General features: G+C 38.4%; 1 protein-coding gene across 1 annotated transcript in view; it reads right to left on the bottom strand.

Moving 5' to 3' along the window:
• The window catches only part of LOC124301841 (bromodomain adjacent to zinc finger domain protein 2B-like), a 118,114-nt gene that overhangs the window by 92,467 nt on the left and 2,104 nt on the right, over positions 1 to 23,543 (bottom strand). The gene's annotated exons all lie outside the window — the stretch shown is intronic.

Here is a 23,543-nt window from a genome sequence, read left to right as displayed (position 1 = left end):
AGCAGCGTTCCTTTCGTGGGGCGGCGGGGGCGGTCGAGAGAGAACGACGCTGTCTTTCCCCGGACCGGATCGAACGCGAAGCGCCATCGCCGTCGTGTCGTCGTGTGGCGATGGCGTTGCCCCGGTCGGCCAGTCGCGAGGCGAGGCCTAGAGAGTTATCCAGGGAGGGACAGGGCACCCACGACACCATTGCGGTATGGGTATAGTCCCTTCTGGCCCTGCGTAAAACGGATCTCCTTCGACGCGGTCCGATTTCGCGCGCCGACGGAGGGAGAGGGACGCGACTAGGTCTAACCAACGCATCGCGAGGGAAACCTGCCAATCACGAAACTTCGAATTGATCAACGTCTTCCCTCCGCGCCCTCCCGCCTCAATTTGGGTCGTCTGTGCCGAACGCGAGCTGCTGCACGCGGATCGATCGCGGGGGAAATAGGAAACGCGTGTTTAGCGGTGTATATGGACGAGGTGTACCTTTCACGGAGGTGAAGGATTATTTTGAGTCGAGTGTCGCTCCTTTGAATCGACAACAAATGCGGCGAACGCGATGCACTTGCTTGATGCAACGAAACACTTTCGTTGGTGCCTGTAACCAAATTTTGTCGAATCAATTAAACGATTGTTTTTTTTTATTAGGACTACACGTAAAGTTCGTTCGAACTTTTTCTTCTTTCAGTATTGACTCGCGGATGGGAAGTTGCGCGTGAGAAATTTGGATCGCCGAGTATTGTTTAGCTATCGCGCGTATTGGCCAAACTACGACGCGACGAAACGTCCAAGTCTGTGATTCGCTCATTGGAGACGTAAGTTTTTGCCTACATTCGAACGAAACGAAAGATTAGAAATCGGGAGGTTGGAGGACGTTGATTGTAAATCTCAACTCAAATTCGGACGTTCAGTATGACGGTCTAAAATAAGAGAAATTACTTCGTTTTAACGAAACTTGGTGCTCGACGTACTTTGAAAAGGCTGCAGATCACGTGCCTGAGGTTGGAATGAAAAAATTTCAAACAACGGATCGAAAGAGTCGGCCATAATGAATTTATCAGCGACTTCAGAAACTCCAGGATACCAATTTTCATCCAAATCAAATGACTTGTGCATTATTATCGAGTATGTTGAATCCGCCAATTTGAATTTTCAAATTTTGGATTCAGATTCGTGTTCAGCCTTGTAGAAAACCTCGGAATCAAACTTCGTTCAAATCGAATAGTTTCCTGAATTTTTGACCAACACATAGATCCACCATTTCGAATTCTAGAATTCGAAGCTTCGAGTCAATCGAAAGGGAAAATAGTTACCTTTGTTGCATCAAGACTTCGTCAACATAAGCTACAGAGAAATTTGACTCGTCACTGAAGCACCCTTATTTTTACGTACAACACCAGTACTGGTTTACAATCCCTGATTAACGGAGGCTAATCATCGCTAACATGAACGTTCATGCCTCATTCAACATTACAAAGTTCGAATAAATTTTCCACAAATTTTTGCTAAACTGTGAAATTTGCGTCTGAGAAGACTGGTTTAAAAAAGAAGAAGAAAAAAACAAATAACATGATTACACGCGATGTTAAGGTAAAACTTTTGCAGTCACGTATTATTCTTAAAATTCTTAAAAATCACAAAGACAAGGTCAGCAATCTGTTCTAGATTTCAGCTGATACACAATTTTCGAAAAATTCCAACTCGTGCATAAGCTTCGAAGTTCACGTTATCATCATTTTTCAAGATGATTATAGGCACAGGCCGAGATTTATACCTATACAAGCGTCGAACGCAATCAAGATAATTACGAGTGGGCACTCTGCGGAACCCGCCGGTGCTTGTTGATCTGCCGCTCTTAAAACATCAAAGCCGTGCGGTTGACGGGATCACCAGTTTAAAAAATTGCAGATATACATTCAGATAATTTAGAATGCATTATGTGCTCGTACATTTTTAACGCAAGATTAAAAATGTCTACACCACGTGAAAAAACGTCACGGTTTTCTCTCCAATCACGTAAAGGTAGGTATACTGCAGGATTCACAGAACTCGACAAACAGTCTGAAGCAAAAGTTGGGAAAAGAAAAGAAGAAAAAAAAAAAAACCGTTTAGAATATCTCCGACAATTTCACTTGTTGAACAACATTCCTACGAATGACAAAAAAAAAAAAAAAAAAGATCGACATAAGATATTTATACTTTGAGAAAGCGTTTTATAACTAGAATTAGATGCTTCGTTTGTGTTTTTGTACAATTTCTTTTTTTTTTTTTGTTTTAATTTACTTTTGCTTCAGACGTTATGGTCCATTCATCCTTTACCGAATACACACCATGTTCGTCCTGATTAATATCATTAAATCAAAGTGGTGAATGTGTGATTTCGCGGGAAAAAAGGAACAAAAGAAAGTTTCAAGTTACAACAAGGAGGGAAAATCTAATCGGATTAAAGAATTGTCGCAATAATGGATGTATAAAAAGTGTGTAAGCCACTATTTTGACGTATTACACGATCGCTGCGCAATTGAACAGTGGAAAGAGGGCACTTATAACATCGACAAAAGATTTTTCTTTTCCAACTTGCAGCGAAGGTGCGATGCTATCGGAGATATACGGTAGATTACGCTTTATCGAATTAGTGGGACTTGATATTCACTCCACTCAACGCTGAATATTTTACCATTTCGATTACAGCCATTGAGTAGAATTAACTCACAATCAGGAGTGCCTGTTTCGTTTTATTGTAACAATAAATCATTCACCTCACGGTAGAAAAGTGAGTCGTGAAAAATCGCGGATAAAATAAATAACTAATAGATGACAGTTAAAAAAAAAAAAAAAAAAAAAAAACACGTTCATTTCATTAGGACCTATGATTAAACTCCAGTATCAATCAGTAGGGTAAAATTTCAGCAACGTATAAATAATTGGAGAATTTGATCGAATAATCCGATTATTTCCATACCTACCGAAGAATCAACATCAAAACCACTGGCTTCGGGCCAACAAACTGGAGATATCGTTCTGCATTAATCGTATCTGTTCTCAATTACGAAATGAAAATGTATCCAACCTGTATCGTGCGCAGTGAAATCATTGTGCGGCAGTGGGAGAATACAAATTGAATTATTTTCAAGTTTCATTCATTTCATCACTAAGTTTGAAAATTTTTTTTTTCGCTCATCCTGAATTACAATTAATTTCAGATGATCGTCGTCGTGATTAAGGAGTAGAAATCTGACGATAACAAATTTTAGTACAAGTTAATTTTAAAGATTCGTTACATCACATAATTTTTAATTCACGTTCATCGCATTGGAAAACTCAACTAGCGTATCATGGAATATTGTCCCTTGGATTTGAAAGGAAGGAACGTTAACCGACGACTTGACTACGTGCTTTTATGGAGGATTCTCCTTGTATAAATCATTATAGTTGAGGCTGTAATTTTTCCTCCTTTGATAACAGGCTTCGCTTCTTGCAGTTACTTGGCGGATATGAGATCCTCGTAAGCTATAAATCAACATGGAAGACGTAGAAGTGAACAGAGTAGCTATAACGTTGAATTTTGTACAAGTCGTAAACGTCACGTTACTTCGGTCAACACAATGCACTCAACATTTCTTTCAACGTAACTGCAGCATAGGTGCACGTATATTAAATTCTACGTCAAAAACTGTTCTTCTATGAAAAAGAAATCATATCAAGGTATCAACACAAGAAGTCTCGGTACAAAACTTTTCGGTATAATGTTATTCATGAAGAATAAATTTTTTAACCAAGTACTCAGTTTCCAAGTTTTTCTTATAATGGTTCTGAATGGAAAAAAAAAAATTCACGAATAATTAAAAAAATTCCAAATCACTCATAAAAGAAATGTGCTTATTTTAAAAATTTGATTATTCCCGAAAAACAGAATTTTTTTTTTAGGGTCTGCTGCTATAAAAATTGAATTTGTGTCAAAAAAAGAAATGAACAAGAACAGAGAAAGATTTTCGAGGAAAAAAGACAAAACGCACGTTTCATTTAACGAAATGGCTTAAACTTTTATTTTGTATTACACGTGAATTTTCGCATTAAATTATTAGCTCGATTTGCATTCAATGCATAAGACAATTTCTACCCCATCCGAATTGTTTATTTCAAATTATTACAATATATGTGCATATTGAAATTAAGGTAAAAACTCGCTCTGTACATGTCGTATCATCAGTGTAACATGTGCGTAATTGATGTATTAAAAATCCACCGATTTGTGTAAGGTGATTGATGACGAATGACGAGTACACGGTATGGGAATAAAAAAGTAGAAAATAAAATGAAATAAAATAAAAAGTACATGTGTACGGAATATATATCAGAGAAAGAGTAGGTATAACCTGGGCGGTGATTTATGGGGTGAATTTGACTCCTTGCCCGTCGTCCCGCACGTGAAATTGGCGAGGTAAAAAGTCTGATTTATAGTGTATCCCTGCTACTGGCGACAATTTTTTACGGTTATATACGTGTAGCGACTCTTTGGAACGAGAAATAAGAAATAAGACAAGTATGATTAAGGGATTTACAGGGAAGAGCGGTAAATAACGCTCCAACTTATCTGCTGTATAGACTATAATATAACCACGATGCGACTTCTTGTCACATCTCTCTCGTCCCTCTTCTCATTCGTATAAGAGAGTATACATATACAATATACACATTACACGTACAATTGACCGACCCAGACAATTTACTGATATCTACAAAAAAAAAAAAAAAAGTAAATTTGTGACTCAAGTACGAAGGAAATATTTAGGACAAAAACAAAATCGGTCGCCAGCGTTACGATATTACAATTTTACGTTAGACGAGATGAGCGTGAATTGAATTTGACAAGTGTAAAAGTACAGATTAGGATCACTGGTCAATTATTAAAAAAAAAAAGAGCACAATTTATCCTGAGTAAAAGTACTCGTAAAAGTGTTAACTCTATTAACTTAAATAGAAAGACAATCGAAATGTGTTTTCTAATTTACACATTATTTTGAGGAAATCGGGATGGATAGAGAAGTGACGAGTGTGCAAATCTTCCCCTCAAAGAAAAGTAGAGTTGTTTATTTAATTATATTTCCGATATCAACGTATGAGAGGCGTAAACATGCCTACGTTTAATCTCATAGTGCTGTAGAAAAAAAAGAAGAAAAAAAAACCCCACTGCCTCAAGTATAAGTTTATGTTCTTCAAAATTCAGTGTTGCCAACACCGTGCGGCGAGCTCAATATTATCTGCGGTCTGAATTTTTTTTCTTTTTTCCAACCTAAATTCTTGGCAAAATGCTATTTAAACGTTTTTCGTATGCTGAAAATATGTGAGACTCTTTAAGTCACGGTAATAATGAAAAATAGGAAAGAATGTTAACACATTCGAATAACTAGTAATCACAATTGACACGTATAAATTTGAATAATACGCAAAACTTATTTTTCGGAAGAACGTCTCGAGTTACGTCCTGGTAGCTGCACCAGCCAAATCAGCCGACTAAAAAATCGAACGGAAGATCTCATTTTTTATTACTAATTTATTACCACAATACTAAATTTATTAGATGCCCCTACTAGCTCAGCGTAATCGTCTTGTGGCTCAGCTTTGGTCAATATCCTAACTTCCCTATATTTTGCTTTTTTACTTTTTTACAACTCTTGAATAATACTAACCAAGCATTAAGCATTCTAACCCATGAGGGGCAAACGCAACCCTTATTTCCTTATTTCATGCGTTAATCATCTTTCAGGCTTAATACTGACCGAAATTTATTGCATTTGTCGTTTGTTCGAACCTACATGCGTACCTTTACGTACTCGGAAGCATTTTTGGACATTTGAGGTACAGTGAGTTGTGGTAAGGAAATAAGCGCCCCGAAAACGTTCGTTTTCACCGAATTGCGTCGACATCTCGCGTAGCTGATATTTTTTACCCATCTCTTATGTTCTTTCAAGTTCCCGGATTACTTACATATATATATGTAAGTCTTATTAGTGATATGGAAGTCCCACACGTATGTTGATTAAATACCGGCAAAATAAATGTACATATGCGTGACGATGAGACAGCGTCTTTTCTATCCGCATCTTGAGATAAGTAGGTGAATGTGTTGACTCTGATTAAAATGTCGGTTATTACACAATTTGTCAAATTGTGCCTTTCTCATGTCATCAAAGTTCTGACGGTAAAAATGTTCGAATTTATAATACGCAGATATAAATGGAACATTGAACGCGGATAAATTCATGGATGATGTAAACGTCGTTACACTGAGAAAAATTTCATTTGTTACAGTAAGTAGAAAAATTGAGTAAAACAGGTATCGTTAAAAAAATTGCTTGAAATTGTTGGAATTACGAAAAACGAGGTGCGCCTAACCATTTTTCGCCATTGTCGATCCTTTTTTTGTAATTGCGACGCAAAATCAGTTTCTGAGGTTTACTCTACTTTTTTAGTTAAACAAGCCTTTAACGTCAATTTATTCTTGCACAAGCATGTAAATTTTCGCAACAGTTACAAGAAAATATAGTAGAAGTGATCGTAATGAGAAAGAATAGTAACGGATACTAGACTTTGCGGTAACAGCTAAAAACTAATTTTCATTTTCTACCTAGAACTATATTCTTCGATCGTGGTTAAAAACGAAATTTTCAAGGACTGAGCAGTATTTGGAACTAAAAATTTCTCTCAGTGCAGGTTTCAGCTCCCAATATCATACCCTAGAAGTCGGCTACACCTTTCTCGTCATCTCCGGCACGTGAAAATCTCGTCAAATTGCAGTGTGTAAACTGTAAAGAGTAAAGAAATGGAAATTTCTACGGGAATAAAAAATTGCAACACGCCGAAAACTTTTTTATCTTTCCCTATCGAAATATCGTCGTCATGATTTTCGCTCCGGTCGGACCGGTTATTTGGAACCTGGACTCGGCGATGGGCTGGTGCGAGGTTTTGTGGGGAGGTTGGCGTCGAAGGGAGAGGCTCGATTTTCTCTCTCTCTCTCCCTCCCCGCGCGTAGCCAACTATATAAGCGAGCACTTTATTGATCTTCGTTTGAACCGCGGGTAGGTACGAGCACTCGAAAGCTCGAATGGCATCGGATGACGCACGACCCAGCTTCCGGTTCTCGCTGCTCTCGAATCTACATTTGTCCAGCGTAATTTCAACCACGCCGGTAGTTTATTCGATGCAATGCACAATGGGAAAACCGAATCACAGATCCAAGGATTTTGAGGGTAAGTGGACCTCATCGTCGAGTCACAAATTAAGAGAAAAAGAGTACCGAGCAATGTGTTTTGCACAAATTACAGTCAATGTAAATAAAATATTAATAGCTAAGTTATTGTCAACGTAAGAAGATTTCGTAAGATTCGAAGATAGCAATAGTTCATTACTTATCCTGTGCGCAGTTTTTCTTTCTGAAGGTTTACGCTATTTTTGATTTTTAATCTTATTTTTATAAGCTCATCTTTTTCTTCCTAAGACAATACACGTCAGTTTACAGTGAAAGAAATAAGAAAATGCGAAAGCGAGGGTCCAGAAAAAATGCGGTATATATCTAGGTAATATATGTGTGTGTGTGTGTGTGCGCGCGTGTGTAATGGTTATATAGTTAGGATGTGACGATATTATACACGGCGAATGAATAATAATCCATGCCCCTTTCCCTCGAGTCTTTACACCGCAGAAAAATGCAAATCGGCAATCTTCTTTTGTCCGTGCATTATATTTATAGTATATGCAGCGCCCCCGGTGGGTAAAGTTATGCACGTTCATGCCTCGATTCGCGTTTCGTTCTTACAACAGTAGCAGGAGCAATATTTTTCAACCGCAAATTGGAGCGCGCCCACCGCGTGATGTCGAGAAATGAGAGGAAGGGAGGGGAGATGATGATAAGAGAAAGAAAGAGAGAGAGAGAGAGAGAGAGAGAGAGAGAGAGAGAGAGAGAGAGAGAGAGAGAGAGAGAGAGAGAGAGAGAGAGAGTCGGTATAAGAAGTTGCACATTTTTCTCTTTTCTTAAGGTGGTTCTTTATTTAATCCAAAAAACTCACCTGTAATTCAGACTTGGACTGGTTGTTAATGGAAATGAAGTGAATCCCTTCGTTGTATATCAGACCAGATTACCAGCCAAAAACGTGAAAACAAGGTTTTTGAATGTTGGATTATTGACACAGCGCTTACGACCGTTAAAAGTTTTTTCTTTTTTTAAACGGAAGTGCTGTCACAATTATTTCATAAACTCTATAGACCTTGAAAAAAAAAGGAAATAATAGTTATTAGAATACTGATTTTTCCAACGATATGTTGTACAGTAGACATTGCCGCGGACCATTTCGAATGATAAACACGACGTTGTACAGATTAGAAATGTCGGATCAGAGATCCGATGATATGGCGCGGAATTTGGATATCATGAATCGTGTTTTCACCTAACCTGGATTTATGTATTACTAATAACAGCAAAACGAAGAATAAAACGTTCATTTCTTATTAACAAAAAAATTTATTGTACTGTGAGATGTACGACAATAATGGAACTATGTTATAATATACTATATAATATACTATAATCCAAAATGTTCTTAGTATTCATGAATTCCATTATCGTGCATTATTCCAATAACTTCTAATTAAATTATACACTTTTCCAAAATGATGTTCCGATGACTCCGCAGCCAATAAAGAACCACCTTAACTATAGAATCAAACTCCTCGACCGACCGATTCATCCTTAATTTGTTTGTTGCGAGATCGAAGTTGCAAGTATACACTGAGAAGAAAGTCACCGTTCATCAAATGAAGTTGACATTAACTTTTAGAGGGCCTGCCTGGCTCTTTTAGAAGTCAGCAGATAACTCGGAAACTCCCCCGGACGAGTTGACTACATGCGTAAATCATACCTTTAAAAAATATCAAATTTCAAGGGAAAAATATCGACTTTCTGAAGATAAAAAAAAAAAAAAAATTCAGATAACCTCAAAGTATCGCATCGCTATATCAACGTCACCATCGTCAAGCTCGCAATTTATATTGCCTCGCGATTATTCTTTCAATAGTCCCTCGAAATATCAAGCTCTCTGGCCACATTACACCTTCCTGATTTTCCCCCATCTCATTTTTCGTACACGTTGCTCGTCGTGTTATTTCGCAGCGTGCCCGTGAATTTCTTTATTTATTGTAATTTATACGCGAGTATTTCAGGTATCCATACAGGTGTAAGTATACAGTAATTGCCTGCCGCGAATCGGTTTTCCTCAAGGCTTACTACAATTAGCTATCCATCAGCTCGGCGTATGCATGCATCTAAATACGTAGGTACCTGTAACTATATTACCGGTAGGTATTATTTTCAGTGAATACTCCAAGATCCGGGCGGCACGCAGCCTTTCTTATGGCGTGACTCCCTCTCCACGACGACGACGACGACGCGTTTTATGTTTAATATACCGGAGAGATGAAACACACCTGTATTTCACGTACAGAGGTTTTAACGACTACCCAACTTCCGGCTATGATCGTCGCTCATCGTTGTTGCAACACCTTCACTCTTTTTCTTTGCCCACTCTCTCTCTCGTTCTCTCTAACTTCTTGCACGTCGTTTCATCCTCAGCCATTCGTATAAAGACGAATTGAATACAGCGCACAATTTGTTCACAAACGATTTCGTATCAAATTTATAGCCTAGATCCCGAATTTTCGATCTTCTTTTTCTCCTACCTTCTTGGACACCCATATTTCAGAATACGCCAAGTTACTCATTCAATGTGTGTTTTACAAAGTTTTAAACACCGTCAACGTACAGTCGTTATATTTATAATTGTAAATATATTATTCTCAAGAATTTAGCGAAAGAGTTCAATTATTACGTGCATGTGAGTATTTAATGTGATTACTTTTGTCGGTAGCAAATTTTGTGTTTATTGCAACGTTAGAAATCTGGTCGTTCACGGTAGACTATATTTTTTCCATTAAACAAAGCTGTAAGATCATTTCATTGTTGCATCAACATCAAATTATCGCATTGGTTAGAAGAAAATGTAGAACCAGTGACCATGAATCAAAATGATAGTAATAACACGCACTAGATCTTCTGGTTGCGGTTACAAAACTCACTATAATTATGATAAAACTCGTTCGATAAAATATGACAATAGTTACGGGCTACGTAGTAACCACAGCTTATCTCACACATATCTCTCCATGCAGAGGTTTGCAATTTGACATGTACTCTCACAATCAGTCTAAGAACGACCAAAAATAATCAATTTTCGATTAAACCGATTATTTTTTCCCAATTGGTTTTTGTTTTTTACTCCAATTAACGACGTAATAAAATATCAATTTATGTAATCAAAGTATCAATCATTATAATTGTCTTACCGAGTACCTATTTTATATAATTATTAAAAGATAAATGAATATTTTTACCAGAAATTTAAAAATACTTCAAAAAAGAAACTATAAACTATCAAAAAAAACAAAACTTTTCCGCCGTTAAGACAACGTACTGAAACCTACGAACTTTTGCTTTCAAATGCACCGTTTTAAAAAAATCTAAACTTTAACCGATTTCTTCGAGTTATGTTCGATTATTTTTTTAGACTCGATTAATCGATGCATCGATTATTTTTAGCTTGCGCATTCTGACGTAACCCGTAAAATACTTGGGTTGCAGATGAACAAATATAATGATGGCCCTGAAAAGCTATAACCTGACAGTTTGTCGAATGACCCATATATGTTACATACCCGTACCTGCTCATCTTTTATCACGTCGCTACCCGCGGTACGATTCGTGTCACATACCGGATGGCTTCGACCGGCAACCTTTTCGTTCGAATCATCTTTCCTTACTCTACCGTTCTCACCGCGCGATGCTGTTGCAATAGCGAAGAAGAACTCGGAGGAGCGAAAACTGGTTCGGCCTTTCGGCTTTGTCCTCGTCTCCTCGCTCGCTCCACCATCTTTATAACGCTTTTATACCTTGCGTGCACCTCTATTTCTCGTCCAAACGCATCCCAGCATTCCGCCCCCCCCCCCCCCCCCCTCGCCCCGTTCGAATTTTATCGTTATAGTAGAATAACGCCTGCCACTTTTTGATAGGTTAGATATCGGGAAATTTCACGATGTTGAAGTAAGAAACGCTAACGTCACGACATATCGGGAAGAAATTCATTGTTTTTCAGTTTCAGAATGACTTTCGAGTAGTTGGCTTTTGAAAAATATCGGTATGTTTGATTCGGTATAGTTTACTAAATTTCAGACTATTCCAGTGGTGCGATGTAAGGATTTTTCTCGAACATGCATCCTTACAGTAACGTTACCAACTTTGATCGCATGAAATTTCCAGCATCGTCTATTCACTAACGCAGATGAAATTCACAGAAAAATATAAATTTTTTTTCATTTCACTCCGTCAATCCAGAGTAATTGGATTTAAATATTTACAATTCAGTAATTAGATTTTACCACACAACTGTTGTAAATTCTAGGTATTGTAAAATTTTACTCCTGGCAGAATATAAGTAGGTATGTACCATTCTTCTCTTTTTCACGTGATAAAACCTCAAATATACTGATAATTCGGCACACTCGAGCAACAACCTGCAGGACTTTCTGTCATCAATAATGAAATAAAGTAGAAATAAATTCTAAGAAATTTTTCTTTAGCCAAAGATCGATGTCTTTTGAACTGTTATACCCGTAAGCTACATGGATCTCTTTAAAAATATAAAAATAGAAACTACTGGAATTACAAAAAAGAGCTTAGATTTCGATGCTTTGTTTCAAATCACTTTAAAATTAGGTTTACTCATTATATTCTCAAGGCTATATTCTCTCAAGTCACAGTACGAGATTGTTTCTTTTTTTTTTTCAACAGTCAATCTAATATTGCCATTCGCTGATCGTAACCCAACATCAATGCAATATAGTGAAATTGAATATTCAACCGTGCTAAGTTGATAAAAGAAAAATGTTTCAACGAGAGTATAAAAAATCGTCTTCCGAATGAAACGAGTAAAATCGTACGAATCGACCGAATTTTCAACAACTTCGAAGCTATATAAAATGTAAACTTGAAATCAAAATTTTTCTTTCAATTTTAAGTATTTTCTTGACTAAAAACAGATCATCGTTTCTAACGAATACAATAAAAATTCCATAAAAACCCAATAATAAATACGATCGACGATCACTCTCTCGTAATAAAAAAAAATTCGAAAAAAGTATTTTCTTCTCAACTTCCGCTAACGTAAAATAAATTCCTTAAGTAGTATTTTTCTCACAGTGCGTATAACATCCCATTTACTTATACATAGCTTATATTGTATTAATAGCAGGACGATTACGAAGTCAAGACCATGCAGTAATTGCCCCCCCCCCCCCCGTCCCTACTCCGCCTCCCCCTCCGTATATTTATATCGGCCATTAATTTTCTTCGCGTTTCAGGCAATCACCGCGGTATTACTACCAGTTTACGTAAGGCACGATCAGCGTTACTCAGGTAGGTACCCACTTTTTGCCAGCGTACCTACCTGCCTACCTGCGGCGGAGACAGACACGCAATCAAGTTGTGTGTGTGCGTGTGCAAACGCTGCTGCTGCAGTGTTTATGTGTGAAAGAAAGAAAGAAACAGAGAGGTAAGGGCCGAGGGGCGGGGGAGGGGAGGGGGGGGGGGGGGGGGGGGGGGTTGAATTTTTGCGGCATCGTCGTCCGAAACGCTAGCGACCCCGGCTACGAGGATGGCAGATGGCCGAAGCCAGGATTGATTCTTAAGGCCATGTCCCCTCCGCCCCCGTTGACCCCCCGCCCCCTTCCATCGCGGCCCTGGGCGAACGGCATCGCGCACCCTTCCCACCGCCGAATCGATTCCGTACGTACGCCGCTCGGGCGAAACTTTTTTAAACAACCAACCACCAACCAACCAACCAACCGACCAACCAGCCAACCTACCTACCTACCTACCTATCCGGAGCTCGGGACTTTTTTCGGAATCTTTCCGGGCGACGAGGCTTCTCTATATGTACTATATATTCATTCACGCAGTTCCGTATCTGCACGTATAGTTCGAGCTTTTCAGAGTGGGCCCAATTTTCCCTGAATAAGTTAAAAACGCTGAGTTTTACCCGACGTAAAAAAAAAGAAAAAAAAAAGAAAAAGAAAAAGAAAAAAAAAAGAAATAGCGAAGAAAGAAAAAACGAAAGAGAACATTTTTTTCATCTTTTAATATTGTTTTTTTAAGAAAGGTGAAAAGCGTATACGTACATTTAAAATTATATGTGATTATTCCGTACTGAGAAACCGTAAGAATGACCGATTGATCTTTGAATGATATGCTATAGTAACTATTATCTTAAAGTAATAAACATAAGCTTGAACTCGTTCGTAGTGTATCATGAACACTTACTGGACGAAAACTGTACTAAAGCACTTGCAGAACACAAAAATTGTTTATAGTGTGGTTTGATTTGAACATTAAAATATTGATTAAAGTTAATAAAATGACCAAACGGGTTACCTCACTAATTCCATATTCAATGACGTTGAACAAAAATGCAATGATTAAAGCGTCACAAACATGTACAACGAATTAAACTCAATTTTATGCGGGTTGCTTCGGAAACCTGGATTTGAAAGACGAAAAAAAAAACCGGATTTTCAGCTTACAAGTGTCATGTGCATAATCGCTGTTTGTAACACAATTCGTGTAACGTATAATAGAATAAAATGTGGAAGCGCTAGGATATGGGTGGAATGGCTTGCAAACTATCAACGACATGATAGAAATATTTCTCGTTTACTGTCAGGTTGAAGCTCGTTACGTCGTTATAACGATGCGATTCTCTTTTACGACAAACTTGTTACGTACTTCGCGACTTCGTCATTGTTTGATATTCGATAAATTGTAATACGGTATTAACAAACTGACGTTATGCAAATTCAAGTTCCTTATTTATTCTAAAGAGTTATAGAATATACTAGTGATTTTTATTTCAACGTGTTTCCTTCATATTTTAACGTTATCAATTGTTTCTATGCCATTCTATAGTTAAATTTTCTATTCTATCACATGCAAACTATATTAAAGAAAGTCAGACTCGAAAACTTATTCATTAAAATGAATGAAAATTAATTTAAACTAAATACAAGCGCGGACCTTTAATCCTTCAGTTGTTTCTATAGTAAATTGATTACATTCAGACTGATCGCTGTTGTCGTTGTTTCGGTTGGTTCTTTTTCTTTTTTCTTTTTTTGACGAGCAGCCACGAAGCATCGGTTTCATAACAATTTCAATATGCCAAAATATTTCTAATACACTTGTGGGAAATGATATTTATGACTATTTGATTTCGTTGCATAACGGTCAGGATTTAAATAATGCGAATTAAACGCCTAACTTTATTTTTCTATACGACGTTAACAATCTTTACATTCAATTTCGCATACAATGTTACTTTGTTCTAGTATGTCTATTTTCGACTTTAAAGATGTAAATATATTATTCAAAGTGTTAGTAATTTTATACGATACATTAAAGCGCCCTTTCGATAGTATCTTTTTAATGTTTTGTGACAGGCCATCGATGAAACGAATTAATCCAAATGATGTTTGCGAGTTTCGATTATCCTTAACTACACGTAACGTATTCTCTCAGGTTACTAATTATTATAAAATATTTTTTTTTTAATAGTCCGACGATTTCATTCGGACCCTTGTCGGCATTTTTTTTTTTAATCGTACAGGATCGAAATAAAAATTCGTAGCAGAGATACGCGTAAAGGAGGGTGGTGCAGTAAAAATATTCCGCCGTTTTCAACCAAAATCTATTTTATCAGAAGCCGAATTCCTTCCCACAAGGTCAAGTACCTTCCGGAATGAACAAGTTTGTCTGCATGTGCAATAACGTAGTTGCTTTTACAACAAAGGTTTTCAGTTTAAGAAATTTTTCAAAATTACGATGCACTTATATATAACGGTATACGTTTAACTCCGTTTCTAAATCAAATCCTAAGATATTTCAAGCAAATTACGATATAAAAATCCTCACATTTTGTTTTTGGATGCGATACGGTAATTAAATTTTCTCATCTCAATAAAAATCTTCGCGATGATATGCCGGATTTCAAAGACAGTTTAATAGCGCGAAAATTATGACAAGACTTGTATAAATTTCGGCAACTTTTTCAACGTCCGAAAAATCATCGATCAACACAAACAAAGCTATCGCATAATTCCTCCGATTTGCTTACCGTGCGATCAGCAAAGTCGTAAAATAATCGAGACGTACTATGGCTGTTGTTAATCACCGGCGTAATTTAGGATCTCAGAAAATCACGTATCCGAAGTTTTGATGACGAATTCATGATTGTCATTGATATACTGACAATGAGTTTCAGTCATTAAAACCTTAGTAATCATAAAGTGTTGAACATCGGCTAAATGACGCATTCCTTCGTCACCGAAACTCGTTGTCATTGTCACGCAGAATGTAATTTCTAGTTGCGGCTACCAAACAGTCCTCAACTTTCATTTCTAATCAAAAACGAATACGACCGTATGGTAATGGTTAAAAAACGAAAATAAGTTTTGTAGGTATGTGTAACCAGGAAATAATCCAGTATGTCTAACTATTATTTTAGGTATGGTCAATCGTACTATATTTTCGTATAATTATTGGGATAATTAGATATTCATCGTTGCAAGAATGAATCCGTGTTAACCAAGAGGACTGATTTAACGTCGCAATAACTATAAAATGTAGCGTCGACGAGTATAATCACACTTAATAGTTACTTCAATCCTATTTCCTTATAATTCCAACAATATATCTCGATACCGTTATCATCCAAACGACACCCATTTCACTAAAATATTGTAACAACATACAAGGTTTGACATTTTTCTCATCCTTGGTGCGACGACGGTTCGAGTTTTAGATCAAGCACGATAATTCGCAAAACTTGATATGCCCATACTCTCGAATCTTTCCACAGACCGCAATCGCGACGAGAAATGACCATAAGACAACCGTGAGCAGGTACAATTAATATCCTACAGCCTGCGAAGTCCTTCGCCAGGATCGTTTACCAAAGAACCGAATATTCGTCCAATTTTTCTTGTATCCGATTCGCTTCCATGCCGTCCCTTTTACAAAATACCCATCACTTTTTGTCCTAGTTGCAGTGAGTCAGGTAGACACCCGGGGTCCGACAAAAGTTCGGTTGTGGGTCGCGCGACTCGAGCAAGAGCTGTGCTGGCTGGCTTCTCTCTCGAGTATTGAACGAGCTTGAGCCGCACCAGGCAAGCAGGCCGGCAGGCAGAGGTGCGAGAGAAGCAGGACGGCAACGCTGAGCGGGATGGTCGAGGGGGGAGGGAAACGAAATAGGAAAAGAAAAAGAGAGGAGAGGAGAGGAGAGGAGGAGGAGGAACGAGAGAGGCCAGAGGAAAGAGACCACCTCCCTCTCCTCCCCTTCGCCCTGTCGTCCGCCATGCAGCACGTCGGTAAGGTCCTCCTCCTCCTCCTACTCCTCCTCTTCCTCCTCTACTACTACTACTACTACTAGTACTTCTTCTTCTTCGTCTTCTTCTTCTTCTTCTTCTTCTTCTCTGAACGCGGGCTCGCGATGCTATATAAAGGTGTATATATAAACGTGTGTGCGCGCCTGTATGAAGGCAAGCATCCCTCTTCTGCCAGCCTCCCCTCTCAGCCCCCGAAGATCGCGTCGTTCTCATCTCCTCCGCCATCACCCGGGCAGAAGCAGCAGCAGCAGCCCTCGTTCTGCTCCGTTCGCAGCGAAGCTTCGTACCGTGGTGGAGAAATTACTTGGCCGAACGAACGAACGAAGGAAGGAACAAACAAACGGTATATACGAAACATCAGCTTCGAGTGTACAGAGGCGGCCAGGCTGGTCGACTACTGCCTTGCCTGCCGTCTGGGCTTGGACATGCAGCCGTGAATGCCACGGTACACGTAGAATTGACAAAAAGATGCGACGAATCCACGCGATTAATCGCAACGGTGTATTTTTTACCGATAAATACATCTGGGTGGTTCTTAATATGGTCATTACGGTACTTCGTTACTCTTATGGGCTGAAATATCTCTAAATAGCTGAAATAACGCGTTACCGAAACCCTAAGCTCGTGTGATTATGCTCCACGTTCAGTCCCAAAGTCTTCAAATTTTTTTCCCCATTCCAATGATGTAGGATTTTTAGTAGTTGGCAGTTATTTTCCCCTTACATATTTTGTTGCATCGAAAAGTTTGAAACTTGGTAATATCTAACCTGTTAAAAAATCAAAGCTGTTTTGGTAAATGCATTGAACCCGAGGTGCCAAAAAACTTAGATATGTTATTCAAAGGAAAAAATCGAAAGGGTTTGAAACAGAACTCATCTGACTCTCAAATATGAGAAGCTACAGTTTCCTTCTATTTTCTATGATTTATTCTGAGATATACTTCAGCCCGTGGTAACGCAACGATATTCGATAATGACCACATTTAACGCTAGAACAGTAACAAGGGTTGAAAAACATATTCCACGCGAATTTTTTGCCCCACGTGATTCTTTATTAAAAGAAAAACGAAGAAAATGAGACCCTACAGGACCCTTAACAATATGATGTACCCGAGAGATGGAATTTACAAGATCGGAGCGTTTTACACCCCCCCCCCCTCCCCCACTCATGTTGCCGGAATGGATAGAAAAAAAAGTAACGTTACCGTTCTAGGGTTAAGCACTACCACCTTCAGGTAGGGTGCTAATCCAGAATCATTCTTCTCGTAGGTTCGGATTACACAACACTAAAGCTCGTACCGACTACAAAGGCTAAGCGGCCACGCGGACTAACGCCTGTTAGAAAATCACGAGCATCGAAATCTACATTATTTTATTCAAAAGAAGCTTAGCGTCTCCGGCAGCTAGCTTCAGCTGTACCACCGGATTTGACGTTGGCGCATTTTATGTCTGTACTTGTAGACTTGGTCTCTGTAATGGCTGTTGTCGGGTTCTTAATTTCTTTCGAGTTATGATATCCACCGATTCGAATCGAGCTATGCCCTAAAGATACAAGTACGCGGAACAAGCCCTCGTGAGAACTTTTTCGAATTACTCTACTACTGTGCGCGATTCACGGGTTCAAAGAAGCTTGACATCGCTCTGATAGTCCAACTAAAAGTGTATGTTCGTATGATTCATAAGCGGATACTTTGAGTGATGAGCAGTTTTTAGAATTTGTTTTTCATCTGGAATGGATTTGGTTCTGTAACAATGACTTTATATATACTCTAAACGTTGCGTATTGTACTTCAATGCACTTCTGCCCCGCGTTTCCAAATTCGAGAGAGCCACCGTTCCACGTGAACATACTTTTACCTAACGTTTGACCTCGACGTCAAAGTCAAGATATATGAAATAAAACATCGGAACATAAAATTAGTTTAAATAATCCAAGAGCATGACTGAAATCAGCAATTGTCGGTACAGTGATTACACGAACTTCAGCTATGGGTGGGACTGAAATGGAACCGATAAAAGATTCGACTGTTATTTGAGTAATAATCGAACTTGTGGTAGCTACCTTTTTTGGAATATTATATGATAAATTAGAAACCCGATACGTCTACAGTTGTAGTTTGTTATTATACGTCAGATGGAATTTTTTTTCTCAAACCAAGGGAATTAAAAATTGTCTCGGGAGATAATATTCAAACACTACTGCATCGAGTTACTCGTACATAATTTGACTATAATGTTTTTATATTCCACGTCCAAGACGTCGTTATTTACCTCAGTCAGAGTACATGTAAATAATTACTTATCTGATTCAAGAAAATTTTTGCTCCAACGACGAACAAAAAATGAAATATTACACTACAGTTCTTTTTTCGGCTCTCGTTGTTCTGTTCCCGTTTAATTTACGCGCAACAAAGTAGCAAACGAGAGAGAAAGGTGTCAATAAATTGACCGAAACAAAGTTCTTTGATTTCTCCCGGGCCAAAAATTTGGCCTGTCCCGATCCTTTTCGACAAGGTCTGAAAAATGATGAATAAAAATAATCGCCATCAAATTGAATAGAAAAAAAAAAGATTTATAAGGGTGCCGCTGATTCCGTAGATCACACGCACGTAACGTTATATACCGAAGATCTTTTTGAAACGAATGGCCGCGATAAAATTGGAATATCCACGACCGGAACAGTGGCATAATTTAACTCCCTCAGCAGTTTTCAGTGATTCTTCTTTGAACCCGTACGTATCTAGGTTTATAAAATAAACTCCGAGCATCATGCACCAAGGGCAACGCCGTAAACCCAACTGCAAAACGCCGATGCTCGCGGGATTTTATTATACATATTACATCCGTATTTGTAAGTACGGAGTAGCATATAACCTCCCGTGCCAGTGTTGTGTAAGTATGTACCTATTGCCAGTGCAGGCAGGTTATTTCGAGCATCCGGATTCTCTTTTCTCGCGTTCCCGCATGCCACACCATGTTTTTCACGAACGAAGCGTGTTCGCAGTGTAAGTGTACATCGAACTTTGGCACAACCTGTAGGTACTCGGTAGTTGAGGATTATAACGATTGGATGAAGCAGAAGTTACTTAACGCTCGTTAAACTCTGAATTATCTTAAACTAACGATAAGAAGCTTTTCGTCAATCGCAGATAACTGTGTCGAATTCCGACGTGCCAAGGTAGATGAGAAACACGGTTTATCTCGTTTTCACAAAATTGATGCCTCGTACGAGAAGACCACGACATGTGCAATTGCAAAAAGAAAGACGTCAAGATTTTAGGCCGGAAAGTAGGCATGGTACGGCACACACGTCGGGTCGCTTAACGTATGCAAATATTCGTTTCAAGTACGTCAAAGATATTTACTCAAAGTACGATAAGACGGCCGGTGACCCTACACGCCTGGCCTCGTTATACTCCCCTCGCATCGCTTGTCCGACTACGTGAATTATTCTCACCATGCCGTGCTGTATCATACGTGCTGACGAAGGTTCTGCGGTTCGTGCCCACCAACCACGCCGTGGACAATAAAACTTATCGCGGATGCAGGGTTAGGTATCATCGTCGTAACATCGCGATATCTGTAGCCGAGTTTAGGATGGGAATACTGCCGTAGTTGGGGTTGGTTATTGGCAAAATTCATGCTCATCGGACTGTTGGAAGTAATCCCTTGGCAGCGGTTTACGGAAATTGGTTGATCAAATAGTAGAACGGTGTAGAGAATCAGAAGAAGAATTAAACGAGATTACATTATGTAGGATAGTAACAAGTATGATATAATAAGTGAAGAAAGAAAATCCGACGAAGCGTTCAACGATCGAGTTGGTTTCGACATCTCAGTGCTGCACCAATTAGCCAATCGATTATGCAACTCCTCGTCATACGTTGTGTGTCAAACGCGGTACACTACGCGTATTCCACGTTACGAACGTTCTTCGGCTTTGGGGCCCTGCAGGCTTGGGACTTGTCTCATCAAACCTTGAGGCTCAAGGGTTCTTGGCTTGCAGATGGCGCCGAAGATTACAGGGCTGTATACGAACGGTTAACGGCGAGTGGAAGGAAACGAAAGAAAATGCAGAAGGAAAAGATTATGTACGTATTGTATACGCATGTATATATATGTATACATACATGTTGTATGTATATACCAAAAAGAGGAAGGGAACCGACGAGAGAACCAAGCCTTTGCTTCAGTCTGCGCTGCGCGTGCTTACAACTGTTGATGTATGAAGGAAATGTAGATTTACACACGAACGAACGAACGACCCCCCCCCCCCCCCCCCCCGAGCTACGACAACCTGCAACTAGCTTTTTTATTTCGAGTAACGAATCTGATCAATAATTTTATCAGCTGACAAGAAGTCTTTTTATCTTCCTTCGGACATAATTGAATTGTTTACCTAAACATTTAGTCTTTTCCTAACCATTTCTCGCATCGAATCAAAGTGAATTTCTTTTTCATTCAATCGCAAAATTTCCCTACGAAAAGGTAATCGATCATTATCTACAAAAACATTTTTTTTTCGTTATTTCAAGAATGACGAGAGCGATTTTATTGGTCTTATGAAACTTTTCATTGTGTCGATTAGACATTTTTCTGATCATAAATTCCATTTTTTAGAAGTCTTATCTTTTAACAACATTTGGTGAATGTTTATTCGAGCCAGTTTAATATTATTATTGTTATTACAACTCCTTGCAAATATTCGTAGATTTCGGATACATGATATTTTATTGTCAGTTCACGATATTGTACCTCCGTAATTTATTCTCATAATTGTTCGTCGATGAACGAGCACGTGATGCGAAACGACGAAATGATTCGATCGAATTCGGTATATATCGGAGGAGATATTAATTATCACGCAAAGATAAGAACAAAATAACATTTCCCGCGGCGTGTTAATGTGACAGTGTATTAAATGAATGCTAATCTCGCATAATGTCGAAAAAAATATCAATGTGTATAAAATGTGCATGCATGGAAAACTGCAGTATAACGTATAGGCACAAAATGTTACGTACAACGACGAGACTGATGTATTGCAAATAAAAATTCATTTTATAAAGCAAAGTTACAAGCGTACCGTCATATTTTTATATTCAATCATCGTCGTAAGTCTCCTGCTTTTTCTAGACCTACTTTTCTTGTGAAACCTTGTGAAATTTATGCAAGTTACAAGCTATTCAAATCCAACCAGTTTATCGATATCCAGTAGCTACGTTTTTTCGAAATCGGATTGAGCCCGACGTTTTACAATATAAATTGGTTTTCCTCCGACGCGCGAACAACTGATATTTACTTTAATATGTATCTACTCTTTTGGTCGAGAAATGTGCAAGTAATTTTCTTCAACTTAAATTCGTATATGCGGAAGCATTACAGATTACAAGAATTTTCCGATAGTTCTCTAAAAAGTTCCAATCAGATTCCTTCAGAACTTACAGATCAACAGTTGGTACGTAAACATTATCGCCGAAAGTTGCCATTAAGGTGGCGAATATTGGATTGCATGTAAACAATTTTCTTGTGTGGAATAAGTGCATCGCTGTAAGCTTCAAATTAATCTTACAGGCGTAAAAGTGATTTGCAGAGTCGTTCAAAAATTTTTTTTATATCCATATTGTTCCTGGAAAGCGAGTTTATCAAACAACTGTCGTGAAAATAAATCTGGCTAAGGCAAATAACGCGCTTCTTAAATCACGAAACAGTCAACATCACGTTTAGAAACGAGTGAGCGTCTCGTGCCAGGTGAGACTTTACTAGAGTGTGCATACGTACTAGACAGAGCCGTGTTTTTGCAATAAGATTTCAAAGTTTCGAGTGACAATATTAGCGCAAAAGATCGAACATAAAATATCGCTAATGCTCGATCAATCGTTGATTAAAAACTACTTTATCCCTGGATTATTGCTGTAATTTACTTTTGATGATCTGTTACACATGCATTTCGGTACGGTATGAACCATGTGTCATTGTTGACTTCTTTGTTGCTTTCTTCCACGAGTCAGCGAGCTCTGACCATCGCAGAGCAACGTTACACAGAGGCAGAATAATTGACGGAATATACACGCAAATACAATTTTATGCAAACAACGTTGTGTCTGGCCGCATAATGCGGCTTGGCTTGGTCGATTGTATTTATAAGTGAACGGATAATTTCGTTTGCACATACTCGCAATGGTACGAGGCTCTTTACTGTCGTCAAACGTATCGTTTGTATGTACATAACTCGATGATGCTCGCAGTATGCATACGTATAATAATGTACCTAACCCCGTATAAGTCATACTGTACAGACGCATCGCATATTACAGCACACTTCTGTCACTCTCTATCTCTCTCTATCCATCTTTCTCTTTCTCTCTCCCCCCTTCCTCACTCTCTCTCTCTCTCTCTGTCTCTCCTGTTCTCTTGTCAGGCATTGAAACATTCAGCCTGCATCGACGAGAAAATAATTTAAACGACATTTCGAAAAGCGTAATCTGAACGAAATTGCGATCGGGTTCTGCATGCGAAAAAAATCTCACGTGGCGTGTACCGATGATGCAACCGCACGTAAAAGAGTATTCTTTGATATTCACTGTTTTTTTATACGTGTCAAAGTAAAAGAATAAAATTTGTAACAAGTTGAATTGGTCGAATAAAAATATATAACAAATTTTCATATCGTTAGTTTTTACTAATAATTCAAATTCCTAAGTTGATTGTCGACGAGACGTTTATAAAAAAAAAGAACTGGTTTGAAATAAAATTATACGTATATATTTTATTATTATAATTTTGTTAAAGTAAAGTATATAGTTTATTTATAAAAGTCTAAAAATTCGTTACGCTTCTGTACACAAAATTATTTGAATAACCGAACGATTGAAAAGGGAAATCTATTTCAGACGCTTCTCGTAGATAATCTATTTACTAACGAAATAAACTGTAACACATTAAATCCAGACAAGTGAGATATGTAGTCGATTCTCACTTGTTATTTAGTCATTTTCTACTTGCTCACTATCCGGAGATCTG

This window comes from Neodiprion virginianus, chromosome 4 (genome assembly GCF_021901495.1).
Source record: "Neodiprion virginianus isolate iyNeoVirg1 chromosome 4, iyNeoVirg1.1, whole genome shotgun sequence".
NCBI lineage: Eukaryota > Metazoa > Arthropoda > Insecta > Hymenoptera > Diprionidae > Neodiprion > Neodiprion virginianus.
This window is presented reverse-complemented; position numbering and strand designations above follow the sequence as displayed.